At 36.5% G+C, this 23,798-nt stretch overlaps 1 pseudogene; it reads left to right on the top strand.

Annotated features, from left to right (window-relative positions):
• LOC132020394 (ankyrin repeat domain-containing protein 26-like) overlaps nucleotides 1-17,884 on the top strand; it is a 29,642-nt pseudogene extending 11,758 nt beyond the window's left edge.
• Nucleotides 17,885-23,798: the final 5,914 nt, after the last annotated feature.

The raw sequence follows: 23,798 nt of genomic DNA, 5'->3' as shown, positions 1-23,798 counted from the left end.
CTATCTTCCCGTCGCTTTGGATTCACTTCTCCGCCGGTCCTACCTTTCAGAAAGTGGTTGTTTTTCTGTTTCCAGAATTGCTGTTCTTCTTCTCTTTGATCTGCCGATGGATTTTCAGGTGTTTGCAATCTTTAGATAAGCTATCTAGCTGATCTCCGGCTAGCTGAAGCAGTCTCAGCTTGCTACTTCTCCGCCATCTTGACTCCTCCCTCTAAATTTGAATTTTTAATCTGAAATCATGTGTTCTTATGACCTTTTAATCCTTTGAAGGGACTTACTTTTCATTAAATAATAATTTGGGACAACTATGGTGAGCTTTAGCAAAACTATATTTGATTTAATCTTCCCACTGCTATTTATAACTTTTTAAGCAATTTTACAAATAATTTGCTCATTTCAAAGCTCAATTACTATCTTGTGGGCATAAGTTTGTACAACACAAAGAGAATTGTATCTCTGTAATTTATTAATTGGGCATTGGATCTTCATTTTCAGATTAATAAGGGGTGGCAGGATTCTTGTGTAGCAGGAATGGAGGTCAGGGAGAGAGGTGAAAGCCAGGTTATCTAGGATCTTGAAGGCCATTAGAATGACTTCACTTATGTTCTGAGATAGTTATCTATTAAAAGGATTTGAGCAGAGGATTGAATATGTGAGGAAATCTGACATTAATTGAAGCCTCTAATAAAAAAGAGGGAAAACATTTCATAATGTAGAATTTACCAATGTTAGTTCCACCTATATATTCATTTCTTTTTGAGACTTCAGGAGATTGGGAAGCTTTGGGAAAATTCATCCACAAGGAATGGATAGTGGGGCTGAATTAATTATCTAAGTAACATAATACTGACTAGGCAGGATAACATCTTTTTGTGTCTTTAACCAAATTCATTTAACAGCCATAATGTGTACATGTTAGGAAAAGGAGATGAATTAATGTTTATAGTGAAATTTTCCAAGAACATAGGTTAAAGTTATATATTGTTAACATAATTTAGTAGTAAGATGATTTTTAAAACCAGTAACAAAAATGTCTTATTAGGTAGCTGTGAGACAACTTCAAGAAGAAATGGCCGATACCCTAAAAACACAATCTATGTCAGAGGTTTCACTGGAGGTGACATCACGTTGTGGTATGAATTTAGAAGATGAGGTACAGGACTTAAAGAAAACACTGGCTCAGATTAGGAATCAGGTATGTATGAAATGTAACATGTCAAGTTAATCTGTAGTTGGTTAAATAATGTGAAGTGTTTTAGGATGCTTATTTCCATGGACCACTTCATTATAATTAATTTAGTATAATTTTAGTATCTTCACAATGTACTTATTTCTTAAAATTTGACTTTCATTCTGCTATTTGTGTTATACTGTTTTTTCTTATAGTAGTTACCCTTAGGAAAGTTGAAACTTACACATCATTCCTCACAAAAATTGAGACTTTTTTCCTATTAAAAATTTTTTTAAAGATTTATTTATTTATTTGTGGTGGAGGAGGGGCAGAGAGGCAAAGGGAGACAGAGAGAATTTCAAGTAGACCCCTTCCCAGCACAAAGCCCCCCACGTTGGCTGGATTCCATGACCCATAAGATCATGACCTAAGCTAAAATCCTGAGTTGGATGCTTAACCAACTGAGCTACCCAGGTGCCCTAAACAATGTTTTTTAATGATATCTCTGTTACCATGATGAGCTAAGTGTGTAAAAGCAGAAGATAATGTTTAATGGAATGTTTCAGAAAATTGTCTTATTTCTCATCTTCACTTTTTTGAATGGATACAGAATCTGTACTGATTTCAGGATAACTTGTAAAGAAAAGTGATTTCACAAACCAGTTGAACTTGGGCATTTCCTTCATTTTCTTTTCCTTTTCAATATATAATAAATGCACAGAAATATTTAGATCATGTATACTATATGCACCTAAAAGAGAGAATTAAGAAAATTATCTAGGCCTTGCCATTGGATTTTTTTAAAGCTTTATTGAGATAGATTACACATTCCATACAATTCACCCATTTAATATGTGTAGTTCAATGTTTCTGAGTATATTGATAGAGTTGTGCAACCATTACTGCCATCAAGTAGAACATTTTAATTACCCTGAAAAGCAGCCCTTAGTCCTTTCCCCCAGGTTCAGGCAGCCACCAGTCTACTTCCTGCCTCTATAGAGTTGCTCATTCTGAATATTTCATATATAGGGAATCACACAATGTGTGGTCCTTTGTGACTAGCTTCCTTTGCTTAATGTTTTTGGGGTTCATCTGTGTCATAGCATATATCAGTGCTTCTTTCCTTATTATCAAACAGTACTTCATTGTGGGCTAAAACCCTTGTTCATTCATCATTTGATGCACCTTTGGGTTGTTTCCACTTTTTGGCCATTAATAATGCTGCTGTGAACATTCATTTAGTTATTGTCTGGACATCTCTTTTTATTTCCCTGCCATCACAATTTATCCTCTCAGTTAATTGGGTTGATTTCACCCTCTCTTAGTCTTTTTTTTCAGGGGTACAGGTCTGTGATTCATCAGTCTTACACAATTCACAGCACTCAGCATAGCGTATACCCTCCCCAATGTTCATCACCCAGCAACCACATACCTCGCATCTCCCTCCCCTCCAGCAACCCTCAGTTTTTTCCTGAGATTAAGAGTTTGTCTCCCTCCCCAGTCCCATCTTGTTTCATTTTTTCTTTCCCTACTCCCCAAACCCCCCACGTTGCCTCTCAAATTCCTCATATCAGAGAGCTCTATCATAATTGTCTTTCTCTGTCTTGACTTATTTCCCTCAGCATAATACCCTCCCTCTAGTTCCATCCACATCATTGCAAATAGCAAGATTTCATTTCTTTTGAAGGCTGCATAATATTCCATTGTGTATATATACCACATCTTCTTTATCCATTCATCTCTTGATGGACATCTAGGTTCTTTCCATCGTTTGGCTATTGTGGACATTGCTGCTATAAACATTCGGGTGCACGTGCCCCTTCAGATACCAACATTTGTATCTTTAGGGTAAATACTCAGTAGTGCGGTTGCTGGGTCATAGGGTAGCTCTATTTTCAATTTCTTGAGGAACCTCCATGCTGTTTTCCAGAGTGGCTGTCACCAGCCTGCATTCCCACCAACAGTGTAGGAGGGTTCCCCTTTCTTTGCATCCTTGTCAACACCTGTTTCCTCACTTGTTAATTTTAGCCATTCTACCTAGTGTGAGATGGTATCTCAGTGTAGTTTTGATTTATATTTCCTGATGCCAAGTGATGTTGGGCACTTTTTCATCTGTCTGTTGGCCATTTGGATGTCTTCTTTGCAGAAATGTCTGTTCATGTCTTCTGCCCATTTCCTGATTGGATTGTTTGTTCTTTGGGTGTTGAGTATGATAAGTTCTTTATAGATTTTGGATACTAGCCCTTTATCTGATATGTCATTTGCAAATACCTTCTCTCATTCTGTCAGTTGTCTTTTGTTTTTTTTTTAACTGTTTCCTTTGCTGTGCAAAAGCTTTTGCTCTTGATGAATTCCTAATAGTTCATTTTTGCCCTTGCTTCCCTCGCGTTTGGGGATGTTTCTAGGAAGAAGTGGCTGAGGTCAAAGAGATTGCTGCCTATGTTCTTCTCAAGGATTTTGATGGATTCCTGTCTCACATTGAGGTCTTACATCCATTTGGAGTCTATTTTTGTGTGTGGTATAAAAAGATGGTCCAGGTTCATCCTTCTGCTTGTGGCTGTCCAATTTTCCCAACACCATTTGTTGAAGAGACTCTCTTTTTTTCCATTGGACATTCTTTCCTGCTTTGTTGAAGATTGGTTGACCATAGACTTGAGGGTCCATTTCTGGGCGCTCTATTCTATTTCACTGATCTATGTGTCTGTTTTTGTGCCAGTACTATACTGTCTTGATGATGACAGCTTTGTCATAGAGCTTGAAGTCTGTAATTGTGATGCCTCCAGCATCAAGCCCTGCATTAGGCTCCCTGCTCAGCAGAGGGCCTGCTTCTCCCCCTCCCTCTGCAGCTTCCCCTGCTTGTGTTCACTCTGTCTGTCAAATAAATAAATAAAATGTTAAAGAAAAAAAACACAAAAACTTAATTATGTGTGTTATTATCCATTTCTATATCTTCCTTAAGGACTGAATCAATTACTTGGCCCATTTCTTTCTTGGATTGTCTTTTCATTATTGTAAGAGTTATTTGTATATCCTAAATACAGATCCCTTATCAGATATAAGATTTTCAAATCTTTTCTCCTATTCAGTAGCTTGCCTTTTCACTTTATTGATGGTGACATTTGAAGCAAAGAAGTTTTTAATTTTGATGAAATACACTTAATCTTTTTTTGTCTTTTAGTGTCATATCTAAGAAACTGTTGCCAAATCCAGTCACAAATGATATACCTATGTTTTTTTCTAAGAGTTTTATAGTTTTAGCTCTTACGTTTTGAGTTAATGTTGTATATATGCTATAAGGTAGAGGTCTAATTTTATTACTTTGCGTGTGGATATCCATTTGTCCCAGTACCATTTGTTAAGAAAAGACTATTCTTATTCCATTCAATTGTTTTATACCCTCATTGAATGTCAGTTCACCATAATATAGCAATTTCTTTTTAGATTGTCAATTCTAATACATTGATCTATATGTCTATCCTTATGTCATTGTCCAATCAAATTTTATGATCTTCCCTTACCACTAATAATGGTGCCTGGGTGGCTTAGTTGGTTAAGCATCTGACTTGATTTCAGCTCAGGTCATAATCTCAGGGTTGTGAGATTGAGCCCTGCACTGCACTCTATTTCAACCATGGAGTCTGCTTAAGATTCTCTTTCCCTCTCCCCACCCTACTCGTGCCCTCCATAAAAAGAAAACAAAAACACTGATAAACACTCAAAGAGGAGAAAGAAATCCAAATATATCACTAAAGAAAACCAGTAAAACTTCGAAGACACAGAAAATGATCAGAGAAAATCTCCAGAAACAACCACAAAGCAAGTAGTAAAATGATAAATACATATCTATCAATAATTACTTTGGATATAAATGGGGTAAGTGCTCCAATCAAAAGACATAGGATGTCAGAGTGGATTAAAAAAAAAAAGAATAAAAAACAAGATCCATCTATAAGCTGCTTGCAAGGGTTTTATTTTTGTCATAAGGACACCTGCAGATTGAAAGTCAGGGGATGGAAAAAAACGTGTGTCATGCAGATGGATATCAAAAGAAAGCCAGAATAGTAAAACTTATATTGCACAAAATAGAGTCTAAAAGAAAGAGTGTAGTAAGAGACAAGGGCACTATATCATAATAAAGAGGACAGTCTGACAAGAAGAAGAGCTATCAATTGTAAATATTTATGTACCCAACATGGGATCACCCAAATACATAAAACAATTAATGACTAACATAAAATAACTAATTGATAATAATACAATAATACTAGGGTACTTTATCTTTATTATATAAGTTTTAAATGAAATTCATTGCTTTTATTCCTAATTGCAAAAGTATCCATGAAGACAATGTACAATTTGGATATTTTAGGAAGGAATAGAAATAATCAATAGTTGGTACTTTAACACACCACTTACATCAATGGACAGACCAGAAAGTCAACAAGGAAACAGTGGCTTTATATGATGCACTAGACTAGATGAACTAAAGAGATATATTCAAAATATTCCATCCTTAAACAGCAGAATACACATTCTGGAACATTCTGTAGAACAGATCACATTTTAGGCCACAAAACAAGCCTTTTTTTCCTCTAATTTTATTTTTTTTTCAGTGTTCCAAAATTTATTGCTCCATGCAATACTCAGCCCCCATGATACCCACAAACCTGGTCTTAATAAATACAAGAAGATTGAAGTCATACCACGCACCTTTTCTAATCAGAATACTATTAAATTAGAAGTCAGCCACAAGAAACAATCTGAAAGACCAAAAATACATGTTGGTTAAGTAACATTCTACTAAACAATGAATGGACCAATGAGGAAATAAAAGAATAAATGTAAAAATACATGGAAGCAAATGAAAATGAAAAAACAATTGCCCAAACTTTTGAGATACAGTTAAAATTGTTCTAAGAGGGGAAGTATATAGCAATACAGGCCTACCTCAAGAAACAAGAAAAATCTACAACCTAACCTTCACCTAAAGAAGCTAGAAAAAGAACAAAAAATGAAGCCTAAAGTCAGCAGAAGGAAAGAGAATAAAAATTAGAGCAGAAGTAGGGGTACCTGGGTAGCTCAGGTGGTTAAGAAGCAGACTTGATTTCAGCTCAGGTCATGATCTCAGAGTCCTGGGATTGAGCCCTGCTTCTGGCTCTGTACTCAGGGGGGAGTCTACTTGAGGATTCTCTCACTCCCTCTCTACTTGACCCTCTCCCTACTCTCTCTCTCAAATAAATCTTTTTAAAAATTAGAGCAGAAATAAACACTATAGAAACTTTAAAAAGACAAAAATAGGAGAGATCAATGAAACCGGAGCTGATTTTTTGAAAAAATTAATAAAACTGATAAGGCTTTAGCCAGAGTTATCAGAAAGAAAAGAAAAAGGACCCACATAAAATCACAGATGAGAGAGGAGAAATAACAACCAACACCACAGAAATGCAGACAATTATAAAAGAATATTATGAACAACTATATGCCAACAATTTGGACAATGTAGAAGAAATGGATAAATTCCTAGAAACATACAAAATTACCAAAACTGAAACAAAGAATAGAAAATTTGAACAGACTGATAACCAGCAAAGAAATTGAATCATTAATAAAAGAACTATTAACAAACACAAGTCCAGGACCAGAGGCAAATTCTACAGAGCATTTAAAGAAATAGTACCTATTCTCAAGCTATTCCAAAAAACAGAAAGGAAGGAAAAACTCCAAATTCATTCTATGAGGCCAGTATTACCCTGATACCAAAACAAGACAAAGACACCACAAAAAGAACTATAAGCCCGTATCTTTGGTGAACATGGATGCAAAAATCCTCAACAAAATACTTGCAAACTGAATCCAGCAATACATTGAAAAAATCATCACCATGATCAAATGGGATTTATTCCTAGGCTATGGCAGTGTTTTAATATCTGCAAATCAATCATTATGATACACCAAATTAATAAAAGGAGAAGAACCATCTGATCATTTCAAAAGATGTAGAAAAAGCATCTGAGGGATACCTGGGTGGCTCAGTGAGTTAAATCCTCTGCCTTCGGCTCTGGTCATGATTCTGGTGTCCTGGGATCTAGCCCCGCATCGGACTCCCTGCTCAGCGGGGAGCCAGCTTCCCCTTCTCTCTCTCTGCCTGCCTCTCTGTCTACTTGTGATCTCTGTCTGTCAAATAAATGAATAAAATCTTTAAAAAAAAAAGCATTTGACAAAGTGCAACATCCATTCATGATAAAAAAGTACAACATCCATTCATGATAAAAACCCTCAACAAAGTAGGTTTAGAAGGAACATACTTCAACATAATAAAGGTCATATATAAAAAATGCACAGGTAATGACATCCTAAGTGGGGGAAAATGGAAAGAAAAACTTCTTAGATCTTGCTTCTAGTTATGTGCTGCTTCTCATTAGCACTGTTTGTCATTAATAAATTAATCTTAGGGGCACCTGGGTGGCTCAGATGGTTAAGTGTCTGCCTTCAGCTCAGGTCATGATCTCCGGGTCCTGGGATGGAGTCCCATGTCAGGCTCCCAGCTCAGCAGGGAGTCTGCTTCTCCCTCTCCCTCTGTTTCTCCCCCTGCTTGTGCTCTGTCTCTCTGTATCTCTCCCAAATGAATAAATTTTTTAAAAATTAAAAAAAATTAATCTTAACATTTATTACTTCCCACTTTAAGGAGACCAATTTCTGCTATATAAATTATGTATCTTATTAATGGCTTTGTCATCCATTTTTCTGTTTATCTTTTTGTTTTTTCTTAACAAACTCCCCAGAGTTCAGTGGCTTAAATAAATAACATTTATTTTGTTCACAAATCTACTGTTAGGAAAAGTGTGGCTAGGACAGCTTGTTCTCTTCCCCTAGCTTCAGGTGGGGCAGCTGAAAGGCTTGGGGCTGGAACTGTTTGAAGATGTGTTCACTCACATCTGGTGTTGCTGATGCTGGCTATTGCCTAGGACTATAGTTAAAGCAGGCAGCCTAAACACTTACACTGGCACACCTAGACTCTTTGTGGCCTGAACTTTCTTACAAGATGGGGGGCTAAATTCCAAGAAAGCTTCCTGAGCTGAATAGCAAGGCAGAAGGTCTATTGTCTTTTGTAACCTAGCCTTGGAATACACAGAGCATCACATTCACCATATTCTGTTAGAAGAAAGTCACGAAGGTAGGCCCATGGTCTTTTTTTTAATGGAATGAATATTTTAAAGCCTATGGACACATTTAAAAAGCAGCATGATTTACCCACCAGCCACAATTTTTTGTATTCCTCCCACATGAAAAATACACTCATGTTCCCCCCATACAAATCTCAGTTCTCCTGGCATTGGGTTTAGGCTTGAGTCCAAGATCTTGCCATCTTAATCAGGTACAGCAGGGATAAGGTGCCTGAAGTATAGTCCCTTGAATGCAAGTCCTCTCCATCTGAACACTCGGGAATTAAGGAACTCAAAATGAACACTCTGGTAACCTGCTAAGGACTCTCCCACTGAAAGAAGATGGGAGGCACACGAGTCCATAGCGTCTTTGAAACACACCCTGAAGCATGCTGTCAGTTCTTCAGTTGCATGGGAATGCTTCTCCATGGCTGTTTGCTTTACTCTTTGAGCTCTTGGTTCTGTCTTTTTAGTAATGAATGACCTGTATTTGTAGCTGCTTTTTCAGCCTGCTTCCTCCTCATGGGACTTCTAAGACTCAAAGGCCTATTTTTAGTTTGTACTATCTTGGTCTCTTTTAGTCCAAGCTCTGCAAACAGTGTTTTTGCTACTATAATTCTCTTAGTTTTTTAGTTTTCCTTGAATATGATTGGATTTCATGCCATTAGAAAAGCCATTCTCTTGGGTCTTTTTGAGATAAGTTTTCACCTCAGGTTTCCTGTGAAGCTCTCATTTGACAATGCCTTTAAAATTCTCATACTCTTAAGATCCTTAAAGAAATTTGAGGCACAACTTAAATCCTTCTGAAGTCTTAATAAAGGGTTTATAGTTTTGGCTTCACCCATAGGCCATGTCTTCCTGGATTTGCTTTTAACCCAGAAGCCATTTCTTTATTTTAGCGTTATTTGACAATACAGCATGTGGAGAGGCTGTGAATGAGGAATAGATAGATGAACCCAGTAAGTCCTGGTTCCTTCATATTGAATAGTCTTTCTTTAAGCTTATCTCTCCTATCGGTTTTACTTCCAAGTGGTTTGTGGCATGAGTTCCTTTTCCCTCTAGTGTCATTTTCTTCACTTATCTAGAAACCTTTGCTGTAAGCCTCTTCAAGGGCCATCAGGTTTCCACTCACAGTCTCTTGGAAGCCCTTTTGGTTTTCATTCTTGCTCTTCTCTACTTCTCACTCTTAATCTTCTTTCAGGTTCCACCCACTTCCTGGTTCAAAGAAGGTTTAGTTTTCGGTGGTTTTTTTATGGTAGCACCCCATTTTTCATATCAGTATCTGTGCCAGTTATTTTATTGCCGTATAATAAACCACCTCAAAACCTAGTGGCCAAAACAGCATTTATCTTGTTCACAAATATTTGGACAAGGCTGAGTAAGGCCAACTCATTTCTTCTTCATTTGCCATCAGGTGGGATGACTGGAAGCTGGGAACTAGAATCATCTAAAACCTTGTTCATGCACATGTTTGGCTGTTGAGGCTGGCTTTTGGTTAGGATGTTAGCTAGGGCAGTCTCAGCTGGAATATTTCCATGAAGACTCACTAGGTAGCCTGGACTTTCCCACAACAGCTGGATTCTAAGGGTGAGGTTTCCTAGAAAAGGAAAGTCAAATGGAAGCTCTATCACATTTTCTAACCTCGCCTTAAAAATCACACAGCAGGGGGCACCTGGGTGGCTCAGTGGGTTAAAGCCTCTGCCTTCAGCTCAGGTCATGATCCCAGGGTCCTGGGATCAAGCCCCACATTGAGCTTTCTGCTGAACAGGGAGCCTGCTTCACCCTCTCTGCCTGCCTCTCTACCTACTTGTAATCCCTCTCTCTCTCTGTCAAATAAATAAATAAAATATTTTTTTTTTAAATCGCACAGCAGTTCTGCCATATTCTGTTCACTAGGACCCAGTTACTAAGGCTAGCACATATGAAGGAGAGGGATTGTCATGGGAGCAGTTGTCAGTTTATAAACCACCACATCTACTCACCTTGTCTTACCAATCATATCTAAAGGAAAGGAGTTCTTCCCAACTCAGCATCACTGAAACTCCAGCAAGTTTTTTGGTTGTTTTCATTGCTTAGTATATTCTCTTATTTTATGGGAAGTTACAAAGGATTGTAACACTGTTGATTTAAGGAATTTTTTTTTTGGTCCAAAAATATATGGATCATCTCACTAAATTTTTTTCCCCACTAAATTTTGTTACTGAGGGATGTGATTTCTTAACCCTGTGAATCATTTCTCCTTAGAATGCAATTCAAATTAGCATAAAACATTTGTAATTCAGAAAAAGGCTGATGGCATTAGAATCAGTATTTATAGATTCATTAATTAGAGTCTTATTTTCAAGGTCTTATTTTGGTAAACATTTATTGGCTCAGACCTACATAAGCCAATATGGTATTCCTAAAACTTCTTTAAAAATTATGGAGTACGAGGGCACCTGGGTGGCTCAGTTAAGTTCCTTTGCTTGGGTAATGATCCTGGGATGCTGAGATTGAACCCCATCCTGGGCTTCATGATCAGTGGGGAGTCTGCTTCTCCCTCTCCCTGCTCTTACACTCTATCTTGCTTTCTCTCCCTCTCAAGTAAATAAATAAAATCTTTTTTAAAATTATGGAGTGTTAAGATGAGGGAAGGGTTAAGAGACTTTCTACTAAGAGGTGACTTACAGTTATTTTATGGAGGAAAAATCTGAAACAATCGTAGAAAAATAAAAGTATAAAAATCAAATACAGATGTGTGGCAAAGAGGATGACAGCAGAGATAGATTTTAGCAATTCCTAGTGGTTTCAATTTTTTCTTAATTTTCTTAATTTCTTAATTTTCTTAATTTTCTGAGTTATTTGAAGTTCACATTCCAAGACTGCACTACAATATAGATAACATTTTGTTGAAAATGAATTTATTTTAAAATTTGAGCACCTGGCTGGAACAGTTAGTAACGTATGCGAGTCTTGATCTTGGGGTTTGAGTTCAAGCCCCATGTTTAGTGCAGAGATTTAAAATCTTCAAAAAAAAATTGGGTCTTAATTTTGCATTAGACTATTTTCAATCTACTTCCAAACTGTATTATTTTATTCATGCAGGTTGATCTTACAGCAAAACTGGAAACTGTGTTTTCAAAAAACCAGGTTCTTAGGAATTATCATCTATGAAAGAAATACCGACAAAATGTGAAAAACTAGAGAAGAAAAAAAAGAAGTTGGAACAATAAGTAGTAAATCTCAGAAGTCGTGCAGAAGTCAACATGGTAGAATATAGTGAAATAGAACAATATAAACGGGAGCTTGAAGAAAGAACAAGATTGAACATAGCAGAAAAATTAAAAGAAGTTGATCTGTTTTTACAGGTTAATTTATTCATCTATAATATGCTTTAATTCATTTCACTGCAAATTACCTTTTGGTTACATGTGGTGTAGAGTTTTTCTCTACTTCCTTTATAGCAATTTAGTAAATTTCTGGAAGCATTTGTTCCTTCCCTTTAAAAATTTCAGTTTTCATCATTATTCTCACTAAACTGATCTTTCAGAATAGTTCACAGTGGAAAGTCATTTTATTTTTTAAGACCAGTTAGTATAAAACAAGGCTATTGAGAGGAAAAGAAAAAATTTTTCCTTTAAAAATTTTTTACCATGGGGTACGTGGGTGGCACCATCAGTTGCTTGTTTAGGCTACATTCTGAGCATGCCTACATAAAAAAAAAAATTGTACCATACTTGGATTATTCATTTTTTTATATTAAATATTTTAATTATTTATTTGGAAAGCACGAGTGGGGAATGGACAGGTAGAGAGAAAATTCCAGGCATACTTCATGCTGAGTATGACACAGGGCTTTATCCCAGGACCCTGAGATCACTGAGCAGAAACCAAGAGTTAGGCACTCAAATGAGTGAGTCAACCAGCTATCCCATGTACTTCGATTATTCTTAAGTTGTATTGTTCACTTTTTAAAAATTTAAATGATTTTATTATTCTATGAATTATCAGATTGCGTGAGTTCTAATATAAGAATGAACATTATTCACATTTAATTCAGTTTCACATTAATGATAAATATTTTACATTTCAGCTTTTTTTTTTTTTTTTTCACTTTAAAAATTGCTCTCTGGTCTATGGACTCTGAAAAACAATCTGAGGGTTTTGAAGGGGCGAGGGTGTGAGGTTGGGGGAACCAGGTGGTGGGTATTGGAGAGGGCACAGATTGCATGGAGCACTGGGTATGGTGCAAAAATAATGAATACTGTTATGTTGAAAAAGTTTAAAAAAATTTTTTAAATAAATAAATAAATATTTAAAATAAATAAATAAAAATTGCTCTCTGAATCATTGACACAAAACTAAAATAAAGAAATATACTGTAGGGGCGCCTGGGTGGCTCAGTGGGTTAAGCCACTGCCTTCGGCTCAGTTCATGATCTCAGGGTCCTGGGATCAAGTCCCGCATCAGACTCTGCTCAGCGGGGAGCCTGCTTCCCTTCCTCTCTCTGCCTGCCTCTCTGCCTACTTGTAATCTCTCTCTGTCAAATAAATAAATAAAATATTTTAAAAAAGAAATATACTATAGTTATCCAGGTTGTAACAATTTTAAAACTATGCTTTTAATTTGCTTTAGACACAAGTAGCATCTCAAGAAATCTTAGCTCAGTTAAGAGAAAATAATAATGCTTCACTAAGAAGTCAAATGGAACTCAGAATTAAAGAGCTGGAATTTGAATTATTCAAAATGGAAAGTTCTCAAGAAGATCTTATTAAAACAGAATTGAACAGATACAAGCACCTCTACCTAGAAGAAGTAACACATTGAACGTCATTGACAAATGAACTGAACAAGTAAATTAAAACAATCATAGAAAGTAGAGTTAGCTTATTAATTTGCCTCTAAACCTTAATTTTTATGGAGCCACATTCATGAGATCAGTAGTAAGTGAAAGCCAACTAAATAGTATAATTTTGAAAAATGATGTTTGTAAATGAACTTACTGTTGAAATGTTAGTCCAAGACAGTTTGTATCTCTCTCTTTTTTTGGTTTTAAATGATTTTATTTTTTTCCCTTGAATATTTTCAGTTAATCTGATCTCCTAGTCTTTAAGCTAATTGTTTGAAGGTTTATAATTTAGACAGCATATTATTATAAAATTGTCAGAATTATCTTGAATAGAAATGAGTTTATTAATATTTATTTATTGATGTTAGTTTATTTTTGGAAGAGTACATCTTTAACCCAAAAGGTCAAGACAGAAAGGGCAGATTCCACCTCCAGTACCCTGGTATCTGTGTTATAACCTAATTGTCTCTGGAGCTGTTTCAGTTCATTTTGATCACAACTCTGCCATCTACTTCTCCCTGAGCAATTGTTCCTCTAAATTATTCCTCAGTGCCAAATGCTCAATTTCTCTGAGGTAATGTGTGAAATGTACAAGAGTGGTGAAAGCCAATGCTTGAAAAATGTCTTTGAGGGATTTTTTAAATTTTTATTTTCTTTTAAATATTTTATATATTTATTTGAGAGAGAGAGAGAGAAAGTGAATACAAGCAGAGGGGAGTGGCAGGCAGAGGGTGAGGGAGAAGCAGGTTCCCTGCTGAGCAAGGAGCCCAGTGTGGGCCTCAATTCCAGGGCTCTGGGGTCCTGACCTGAGCTGGAGGCAGATGGTTAACTGACTGAGCCACCCAGACCCCCCAGGATGGTTTATTTTTGCAGCTCTAAACTGGTTTACTAAATATAAATATGTGTCATGGCATCCCCAAGAATCTTTTAAGTACAACCATTCCAGAAGGCAGCAGGTATTACTTGTTAAGCCATGGCCATCACTGATAGCCATTTCTTTCCCTCCTTAATTTGAAGTTCTTGTTAGTTAGGAACCCTAGAAATATATGTACTTCTTTAGAACAGTTTTAAACCTATAATTACACATAGTAGGTCTGCTCTGTCACATTTACCATGTTAAAACACTATTTAAGGGCACATTCTGTTTACTATTATGGAAACTTTAAAAAATGCAAGTAATTTAGGAATGATCTGGGGAGAAATGAAATACTAAGCATTGTGTTTTGTAATCTTAACAGGACTAGTGAGAGGCTGGCAGAGACCAGTACAAAACTTCTGGTGGAGAAGCAGCAGAAGCAAACTTGGCTTGACACTATTAATAGGAGGCCAGCCCTAGAACTGCCTTATGGTAGAAATGTTAGCAATAATAGTTCACTACTCAATAGAAATATTGCTGTAAGAGAAAACGTGGTGATTCATACCTCAAACTCATGGCATTCGAGTTATGACATCGGGACTTTCTTGACCAAGTTTAGTTATATTATCTTACCTTTTTTTAAATTTTTTATTTTCAGCATAACAGTATTCATTATTTTTGTACCACACCAAGTGCTCCATGCAATCCGTGCCCTCTCTAATACCCACCACCTGGTACCCCAACCTCCTACCCCCCACCCCTTCAAAACCCTCAGATTGTTTTTCAGAGTCCATAGTCTCTCATGGTTCACCTACCCTTCCAATTTCCCCCAACTCCCTTCTCCTCTCTAACTCCCCATGTCCTCCATGCTATTTGTTATGTTCCACAAATAAGTGAAACCATATGATAATTGACTCTCTCTGCTTGACTTATTTCACTCAGCATAATCTCTTCCAGTCCCATCCATGTTGCTACAAAAGTTGGGTATTCATCCTTTCTGTTGGAGGCATAATACTCCGTAGTGTATATGGACCACATCTTCCTTATCCATTCGTCCGTTGAAGGGCATCTTGGTTCTTTCCACAGTTTGGTGACCGTGGCCATTGCTGCTATAAACATTGGGGTACAGATGGCCCTTCTTTTCGCTACATCTGTATCTTTGGGGTAAATACCCAGGAGTGCAATGGCAGGGTCATAGGGAAGCTCTATTTCTAATTTCTTGAGGAATCTCCACACTGTTCTCCAAAGAGGCTGCACCAAGTTGCATTCCCACCAAAGGTGAAAGAGGGTTCCCCTTTCTCCACATCCCCTCCAACACATGTTGTTTCCTGTCTTGCTAATTTTGGCCATTCTAACTGGTGTAAGGTGGTATCTCAATGTGGTTTTAATTTGAATCTCCCTGATGGCTAGTGATGATGAACATTTTTTCATGTGTCTGATAGCCATTTGCATGTCTTTATTGGAGAAGTGTCTGTTCATATCTTCTGCCCATTTTTTGATATGATTGTCTGTTTTGTGTGTGTTGAGTTTGAGGAGTTCTTCACAGATCCTGGATATCAATCTTTTGTCTGTACTGTCATTTGCAAATATCTTATTCCCATTCCGTGGTATCTTACCTTTTTTTCCTTGGGTTTCAGATTTCTGATATAATTTTTGTTTTTAATTTGGTAAAATTCTGAGTTGCTTAGCTAGCTAATACACACTAAGTAAAAGCCATAATTATTTGTGCTAATAAAGAAATGAGACAGAAATTTTGATTTTTTTTTTCTTAGTTCCTGGAGCTCTTACTTTCAAGAGATACATACCTATTATTACCTTTATTCAATAAATATAACTAAAATGACATATTTTATTACTTTTTCAAGATTTTATTTATTTTAGAGAGAGAGTGTACAAGAGGGGGAGAGTGTGAGACTCTCAAGCAGACTTCCTGCTAAGTGTGGAACCTTACATGGGGCCCAGTCTCACAACCTTAAGATCATAACCTGAGCCAAAAACAAGAGTCAGACACTTGACTGAGTTACCCAGGCACCACAAAACTGACACATTTTAAATTTCTTGAAAACCTACATCTAAATTTGATTTTAGAAAGTAAATATTATTGCTCACTATGAAATCTATACTTAGATGCTTTGACTAATTTCCTGGTTGACAATGGTTCATAACAATTTTAAAGTTTGCTGTTACCCATTTTTCCCACCCCTATGTATAAGTGAACAATAAGAATCCAAACACTTAGTCACATATGGATATTTACTATTTTAAAGAATCCATAAGTCCTTTTTAAGAATTAAATAAACTTGTAACGCTAAAAAGATTAATTTTTCTTTTTAAGTTATAATTGTTGTCATTTTCATACCTGAGAGTACATCCTTAATTGTTTTCTTACTTGGAGCATTTTTTTTTAAACTTATAACACTTTTATTTCAATTTTTACAAAACATCTTGCTGAGCAATTGTAGAGCATTTTCTAAATCGCTAAATCAAGCAAATACTGGATTCTTTTTTTTTTTAGAGAGAGGGAGAGAGAGAGAGTGTGCAAGCTGGCGGCGTGGGTGAGGTGCAGAGGGTAAACAGGCTCACATACTCAGTGCAGATGCAGGGCTCAGTCTCAACGATCCTGAGATCATGACCTGAACCAAAGTCAAGATCAGATCCTTAACTGACTGAGCCACCCAGGTGCCCCACAATTGGAATTTTTAAAATGAAGTCCACATGTATCTACCTTGCCATCACTTGAATGATTGATGACTAAGATGGGAATAATAAGGAGTCTTTAAGTAGCAGCTAGTTTCCATTGTGCATCATTGTTATTAAAATATCCATTTCAATCAATGTACATAGGTTTACGGTTTTGAAGGTATATTCATGGTCTTATTAATGTAGACAAAAGTAGCATAAGCTCATGGTAAATGAGGCCTCAATCTTGTTCTTTCATTTGGTTTCCTTATTGTCTTGCTCTCTTCCCTTCTAATTTGAGGATTTCCTTTAGTGTAATGCTTGGTTGCCTTTCTTTTTCTTTTTTGTATATTATAGATTTTTGTGATCACAATGAAGTTCATATATAACATCCCATGTATATAGAAGTCTATTTTAAGTTGATGGTTACTTAAGTTCAAACACATTTTAAAAACACTACATTTTTCCACCCCACCTTGTTTTATGTATTTGATGTCTTAGTTTACATCTTTTTATTTTGTGTATCCCTTAACTAATTACTGTAGATACAATTGTTGTTACTACTTTTGTCTTTTAACATTCATACTGGCATTATAAAAGTGATTGATCTATTACTTTTATTGTATGTTTGCTTTTACTAATAAAACTCTTTCTTTCATAATTTTCTTATTTCTAGTTATGACCTTTTCTTTCTTTCTTTCTTCCTTTCTTTCTTCTTTTAATCTATTTTTGAGAGCAAGCAAGAGAGAACACAGATGGGAGGGGATGGCCACAGAGAGAGGGAGAAGCAGACTCCCTGAGCACAGGGCCTGGTGTGGGGCTCAATCCTAGGAGGTCCCTTAACCTGTCCTCATTTTTAAAATTCTTTTATCTTTTTATTTTTTGGCTTGGATGATTTTTGCTTCCCTGTCTTGTAGAACACTGATCTGTTTGTCTGCAGCTTTTAATCTGCCGTTGATTCCCTCTGGAGTATTTTTCATTTCAGGTGTTGTATTTTTCAGCTCTGACTGGTTCTTCATTATATTTTCTCTTTCTTGAAGTTCTCACTGAATCCATCCATTCTTCTCCCAAGTAGTATGTTGCTTTGAACAATGAATGTTAGTTATAAAGTCAAGGAAGAAGAAACCATTTCTAAGTATTGTCTGTTCATTTTTCTTGTCAGAACTGGTGGAGTAGGTGGCAGATGACATTGCTCTTCTTCTTTTTTTTTTTTTAGTTTAATTTCTTTTCAGTGTAACAGTATTCATTGTTTATGTACCACACCCAGTGCTCCATGCAATGCGTGCCCTCCACAATACCCACCACCACTCTCCCCCAACCTCCCACCCCCCGCCCCTTCAAACCCCTCAGATTGTTTTTCAGAGTCCATAGTCTCTCATGGTTCACCTCCCCCTCCAATTTCCCTCAACTCTCTTCTCCTCTCCATCTCCCCATATCCTCCATGTTATTTGTTATGCTCCTCTTTTTCTGAGTTGAGAACACAGGAGTCAGGCAGATGGAGATAAGCTTAGTAACTTGTATACATACTAACAAATTGGAGGATGTGGCTTAGGTATGTAGCCACAGCAAACTTCCTAATAGTTTATTCCAAATTAGGCACTTCCACACACAGATGTAAATGGAAGAAACAGATGTTTGATGCCCATCCCACAAAGATGAAAACAGACCTCAATTCATGTTACTATGCCAGGCATAGCTTTTTTTTTTTTTTTAAGATTTTTATTTATTTATTTGTCAGAAAGAGAGAGAAAGCACGCAAGCAGGCAGAGGCGGAGAGAAAGGTAAGCTCCCTGCTGAGCAAGGAGCCCGATGCGGACTTGATCCCAGGACGCTGGGATCATGACCCAACCGAAGGCAGTAGCTTAACACACTGAGCCATCCAGGCATCCCGGCAAGCATAGCTTTTTAAAGAAGAGATTTGGAAGCATGTAGGCACTGCTTAATGCCTTCTCCCAAATTCACCCATTAGGTAAATCTCATTTTCTGTCATGAAGAAGGTAGAGAAATGTTCTCACATAGAAATGAAGGTTTACCTATAATTTCTGAATGGATTTAATTTATAATTGAAGTTAATCATGTCTTTTGTACATATGAACTAATGGAGAGGCTAGATGGCAAAGAGAAATCTGTTCAGTGTTTTAAATTTTGTGATAAATAACTCACAACATAGGTAACTCATTTGTTGATTGATTTTGATAAACCAAGTTTTATTTGAAGGAAATGAATAATTCTTTCAAGGAAGAATTTCCTCAGTTTCAGGTTCTTCAGTTCAACTAAAGATTTTCTCCTTCAAGTTCCCTGTCCCTTCAAGTTAAAAAAAATTTGTGCTTATAACTTGAGTATATTGACTCAATAGTACAATTTCTGGGTCATTGGGTAGCTACTAAGAGGAATTAAGATAACTTCTCTTCCTTTATTTTTGTTCATGACTGTAAAAAATTATAGCTTAGTTAGAAAGCTGTTTTCTGCCTAATGCCTTAACTTTATTGAGCCAATGACAAAGTTATATGTATTCATTTTCTCTGAGTTCTGGTTAAAAATGCACGTATTTTCCTGAATATGAGGAAGTAACTGGCATAAAACTCTAGGCTCAGTAAGACCTAAAGCACATTCCTGGCCTGCAACTAGGTGGTTTTTTGACCTCAGGCAAACTAAAATCTTTCTGAGGACTTTTTGTCTCTTATGTAAAATTAGGACTTTGACTAAGTTAGTGACTTTTATACCTCTGGGGAAAAATTTTTTTCCCAAAGAATAGAACTTAACTTCTTTTTTTTTTTCTTTTGCATTAAACTGTATTATATAAAACAGAGACAAGTAGAGCTATTTAGCTAAAGGAGAGATGAGACTACACCTGTAGACTTCCTTGTCCCTCAATCCTGCTGTGTCCCAGTGGAACCTTAGATTTTATGAGCCATAGTTTAAAAACTAACAGTTGTGAGAAAATCCTTCTAGTTAATAATTCTTTAAATTAAAATTTTCTGATACATTGCACATTGTTTTTCTGTGTATAATTTTCTTACCCTCCTATTTTTTGATAAATGGAAAAGTATAAATAAAATTACAAATGCATTCTCCTTATTAGTGGACTTCAAGTTATTTCTACCATCTAAACACAGTTCTCACCTGGAAATAAAAGTCACAGAAGTAAATATTTAGGAAAAGCTTTTGGGGGAAAAGACAGTAACATTACATTGGTAATTCCTTAAGTCATGTCATATAAAAAAGTGCTTTATATTTTACATAGTATTTATTAATGGTATTATAAAATTACTTCAATAAAAGTTTCTCCCATCAAGTGGTATTGAGTTATTAATTTTACAAGGCTGTCTAGTAATGTTGTCAGATTATTAATTTTATAAGGCCTGAATATAATGTTATTGTCAAAAAGTGTTATGATTCCTTAAAAAATTAAAAATAGAAATGAAGTACAATTCTGTAATTCCACTACTGGGTATTTACCCAAAGAAAATGTAAGCACTAATTTGAAAAGTTATATGCACCACTATGTTTTTTGAAACATTATTTACAATAACCAATGTATGGAAGCAACCTCAGTGTCCATCAATAGATGAATAGATAAAGAAGATGTGTGATACATATACAATGAAATATTTATTCAGCTATAAAAAAGAATGAGATCTTGCCATTTGTGACAACATTGGTAGACCTAGTATTATGCTAAGTGAAATAACACAGAGAAAGTCATGTACTGTATGATTTCACTTCTGCATGGAATCTAAAAAACTAAACTACTAATAGCCTATAGGTGACTGGAAGCCTTACTGATAACATAAATAGTTCATTAACACAGGTTTTATACATTCCATGTATTATATACTATATTCTCACAATAAAGCTAGAGAGGAAAAAAAATGTTATTGAGAAAAACGTAAGAGAAAATACACTAAAATACACTATCAAAAAAAGTCCATGTGTAAGTAAAGTAGACCTGCACCATTCAAACCCATATTGGTCAAGGGTCAGCTGTGTATTACAAGTATTCCCATCTAGAATTTTCTTACTTAGACCTTTCTCATAAAAGGTACCCTCTCAGTGAATGCCCCAAATGCGGTCTAATGTAGGGTACTGAGGGGTGCCTGGGTGGCTTAGTTGGTTAAGTGACTGCCTTCAGCTTAGCTCATGATTCCTCATTCCTGGGATAGAGCTCCACTTCAGGCTGTCTGCTAAGTGGGGAGTCTGCTACTTCCTCCCCCTCTGTCTCTTCCCCCACTTGTGCTCTCTATCTCTCATTCTGTCTCAAATAAATAAATCAATAAAATTGCTGGTATAAACATTGGGGTGCTGGTGCCCCCTTGGATCAATATATTTGTATCTTTGGGGTAAATCCATAGTAGTACAATTGCTGGGTCATTGGGTAGTCTATTTTCAGCTCTTTGAGGAACCACCATACTTTTTACCAGAGTGGCTGCACCAGCTTATATGCCCACCAACAGTGTAAGAGGGTTCTGCTTTCTCTGCATGCCTGACAACATCTGTTGTATCCTGACTTGTTCATTTTAGCCATTCTGACAGGTGTGAGGTGATATCTCATAGTGCTTTTGATTTATATTTATTTCCCTGATGTCAAGTGATGTTGAGCATTTTTTCATGTCTGTTGCGCATTTGTATGTCTTCTTTGGAGAAATATCTGTTCATTTCTTCTACCCATTTCTTAACTGGATTGTTCTCTGGGTGTTGAGTTTGATAAGTTCTTTATAGATTTTGGATACTGCCCCTTATCTGATATGTCAATTGCAAATACCATTTTCCATTCTGTAGGACATCTTTTAGTGTTGTCAGTTGCTTCCTTTGCTATGTAAAACCTTTTTATCTTGTTGAAGTCTTTGTTTCCATTGCCTTTGGAGACCTGTCTAGCAAGAAGTTGCTTTGGCCAAAGTCAGAGATAATACAACCTGTGTTCTGTTCTAGGATTTTGATGGGTTCCTATCTCACATCCATTTTGAGTCTTATTTTTGTGTGTGGTATACAAAGATGGTCCAGCTTCATTCTTTTGCTTGTGGCTTTCCAGTTTTCCCAACACCATTTGTTGGAATAACTGTCTTTTGTTCCGTTGAACATTCTTTCCTGCTTTGTCAGATTAGTTGACCATAAAGTTGAGGGTCCGTTTCTGGGCTCTCTATTCTGTTCCATTGATCTATGTGTGTGTTTTTGTGCCAATACCATTCTGTCTTGATGATGAAAGCTTTGTCATAGAGCTTGAAGTCCGGAATTGTGATGCCACCAGCTTTGGTTTCCTTTTTCAACATTCATTTGGCCATTTGGGGTCTTTTCTGGTTCCATGCAAATCTTAGGATTATTTGTACCAGCTCTGAAAAAAATGTTGATGGTATTTTGATAGGGATTGTGTTGAATATAGGTTGCTCTGGGAAGCATAGACATTGTAACAGTATTTGTTCTTCCAATCCATGAACATGGAAGGTTTTTCCATTTCTTTGTGTCTTCCTCAGTTTCTCTCATGAGTGTTCTATAGTTTCCAGAGTACTGATCCCTTGCCTCTTTGGTTGGGTTTATTCCTAGGTATCTTAATGGGTTTTGGTGCAATTGTAAATGGGTTTGACTCCTTAATTTCTCTTTCTTCTATCTCATTGTTGGTGTATAGAAATGCAAATGATTTCTGTGCATTGATTTTACATCCTGCCACTTTGCTGAATTCCTGTAGGACTTCTAACAATTTTAGAGTGGAGTCTTTTGGGTTTTCCACATAGAGTATCACATCATCTGAGAAGAGTGAGAGTTTGACTTCTTGCTGATTCAGATGCCTTTATTTCTTTTTGTTGTCTGATTGCTGAGGCTAGGACTTCTAGTATTATTTGAATGACAGTGGTGAGAGTGGTCATCCCTACCGTGTTCCTGACCTTAGGGGTAAAGCTCTCAGTTTTTCCCCATTGAAAATGATACTCACTGTGGGCTTTTTGTAGATGGCTTTTATGATATTGAGGTATGTTCCCTCTATCCCTGCACCATGAAGAGTTTTAATCAAGAAGGGATGCTGTACTTCGTTAGATGGTTTTTCTGCATCTATTGAGAGTATCATATGGTTCTTTCCTTTCATTTATTAATGTATTGTGTCACACTGATTGATTTGCAGATGTTAATTCACCCTTGCAGACCAGGAATAAATCCTACTTGATCACGGTAAATAATCCTTTTAATGTAGCGTTGGATCCTGTTGGCTAGTATCTTGGTGAGAATTTTTGCATCCATGTTCATCAGCAATATTGGTCTGTAATTCTCCTTTTTGGTGGGGTCTTTGTCTGGTTTTGAGATCAATGTAACGCTGGCCTCATAGAAAGAGTTTGGAAGTTTTCCATCCATTTTTATTTTTTTGAGACAGCTTCAGAAGAATAGGTATTAATTCCTCTTTAAATGGTTGGTCAAACTTTCCAGGGAAGCCATCTGGCCCTAGAGTTTTGTTTGTTGGGAGATTTTTGATAACTGCTTCAGTTTCCTTGCTTGTTATGGGTCTGCTCAGGTTTTTCTGTTACCTTTTCTTCCATATTGCCTAATTTGTTGGCAAATAGTTGTTCATTATACATTCTTAAAATTGTGTTTCCTTGGTGTTGGTTGTGATCTCTCTTCTTTCATTCATGCTTTTATTAATTTGGGTCCTTTCTCTTTTCTTTTTGCAAAGTGTGGCTGGGGGGGGGGGTATCAATCGTATTACTTCTTTCAAAGAGCCAGCTCCTAGTTTTGTTGTTGTGCTCTACTATAATTTTGGTTTCTATTTCATTGATTTCTGCTCTGGTCATTATTAATTCTCTTCTCCTGCTGGATTTAGGCTTTCTTTGCTGTTGTTTCTCCAGCTCCTTTAGGTGGAAGGTTAGGTTGTGTATTTAGGGCCTTTCTTGTTTCTTGAGAAAGGCTTGTATTGCTCTATACTTCCCTCTTCAGGACTGCCTTTGCTGCATCCCAAAGATTTTGAATGGTTGTATATTCATTTTCTTCTGTTTCCATGAACTCTTTTACTTGTTCGTTAATTTCCTGGTTGACCCATTCATTCTTTAGTAGGATGCTCTTTACCGTCCATGTATTTGAGTTTTTCCCAAATTTCCTCTTGTGATTGAGTTCAAGTTTCAAGGG

Source organism: Mustela nigripes, chromosome 6 (assembly GCF_022355385.1).
Source record: "Mustela nigripes isolate SB6536 chromosome 6, MUSNIG.SB6536, whole genome shotgun sequence".
NCBI lineage: Eukaryota > Metazoa > Chordata > Mammalia > Carnivora > Mustelidae > Mustela > Mustela nigripes.
The sequence above is the reverse complement of the archived record's forward strand: the minus strand, read 5'-3'. Positions and strand labels throughout refer to the sequence as shown.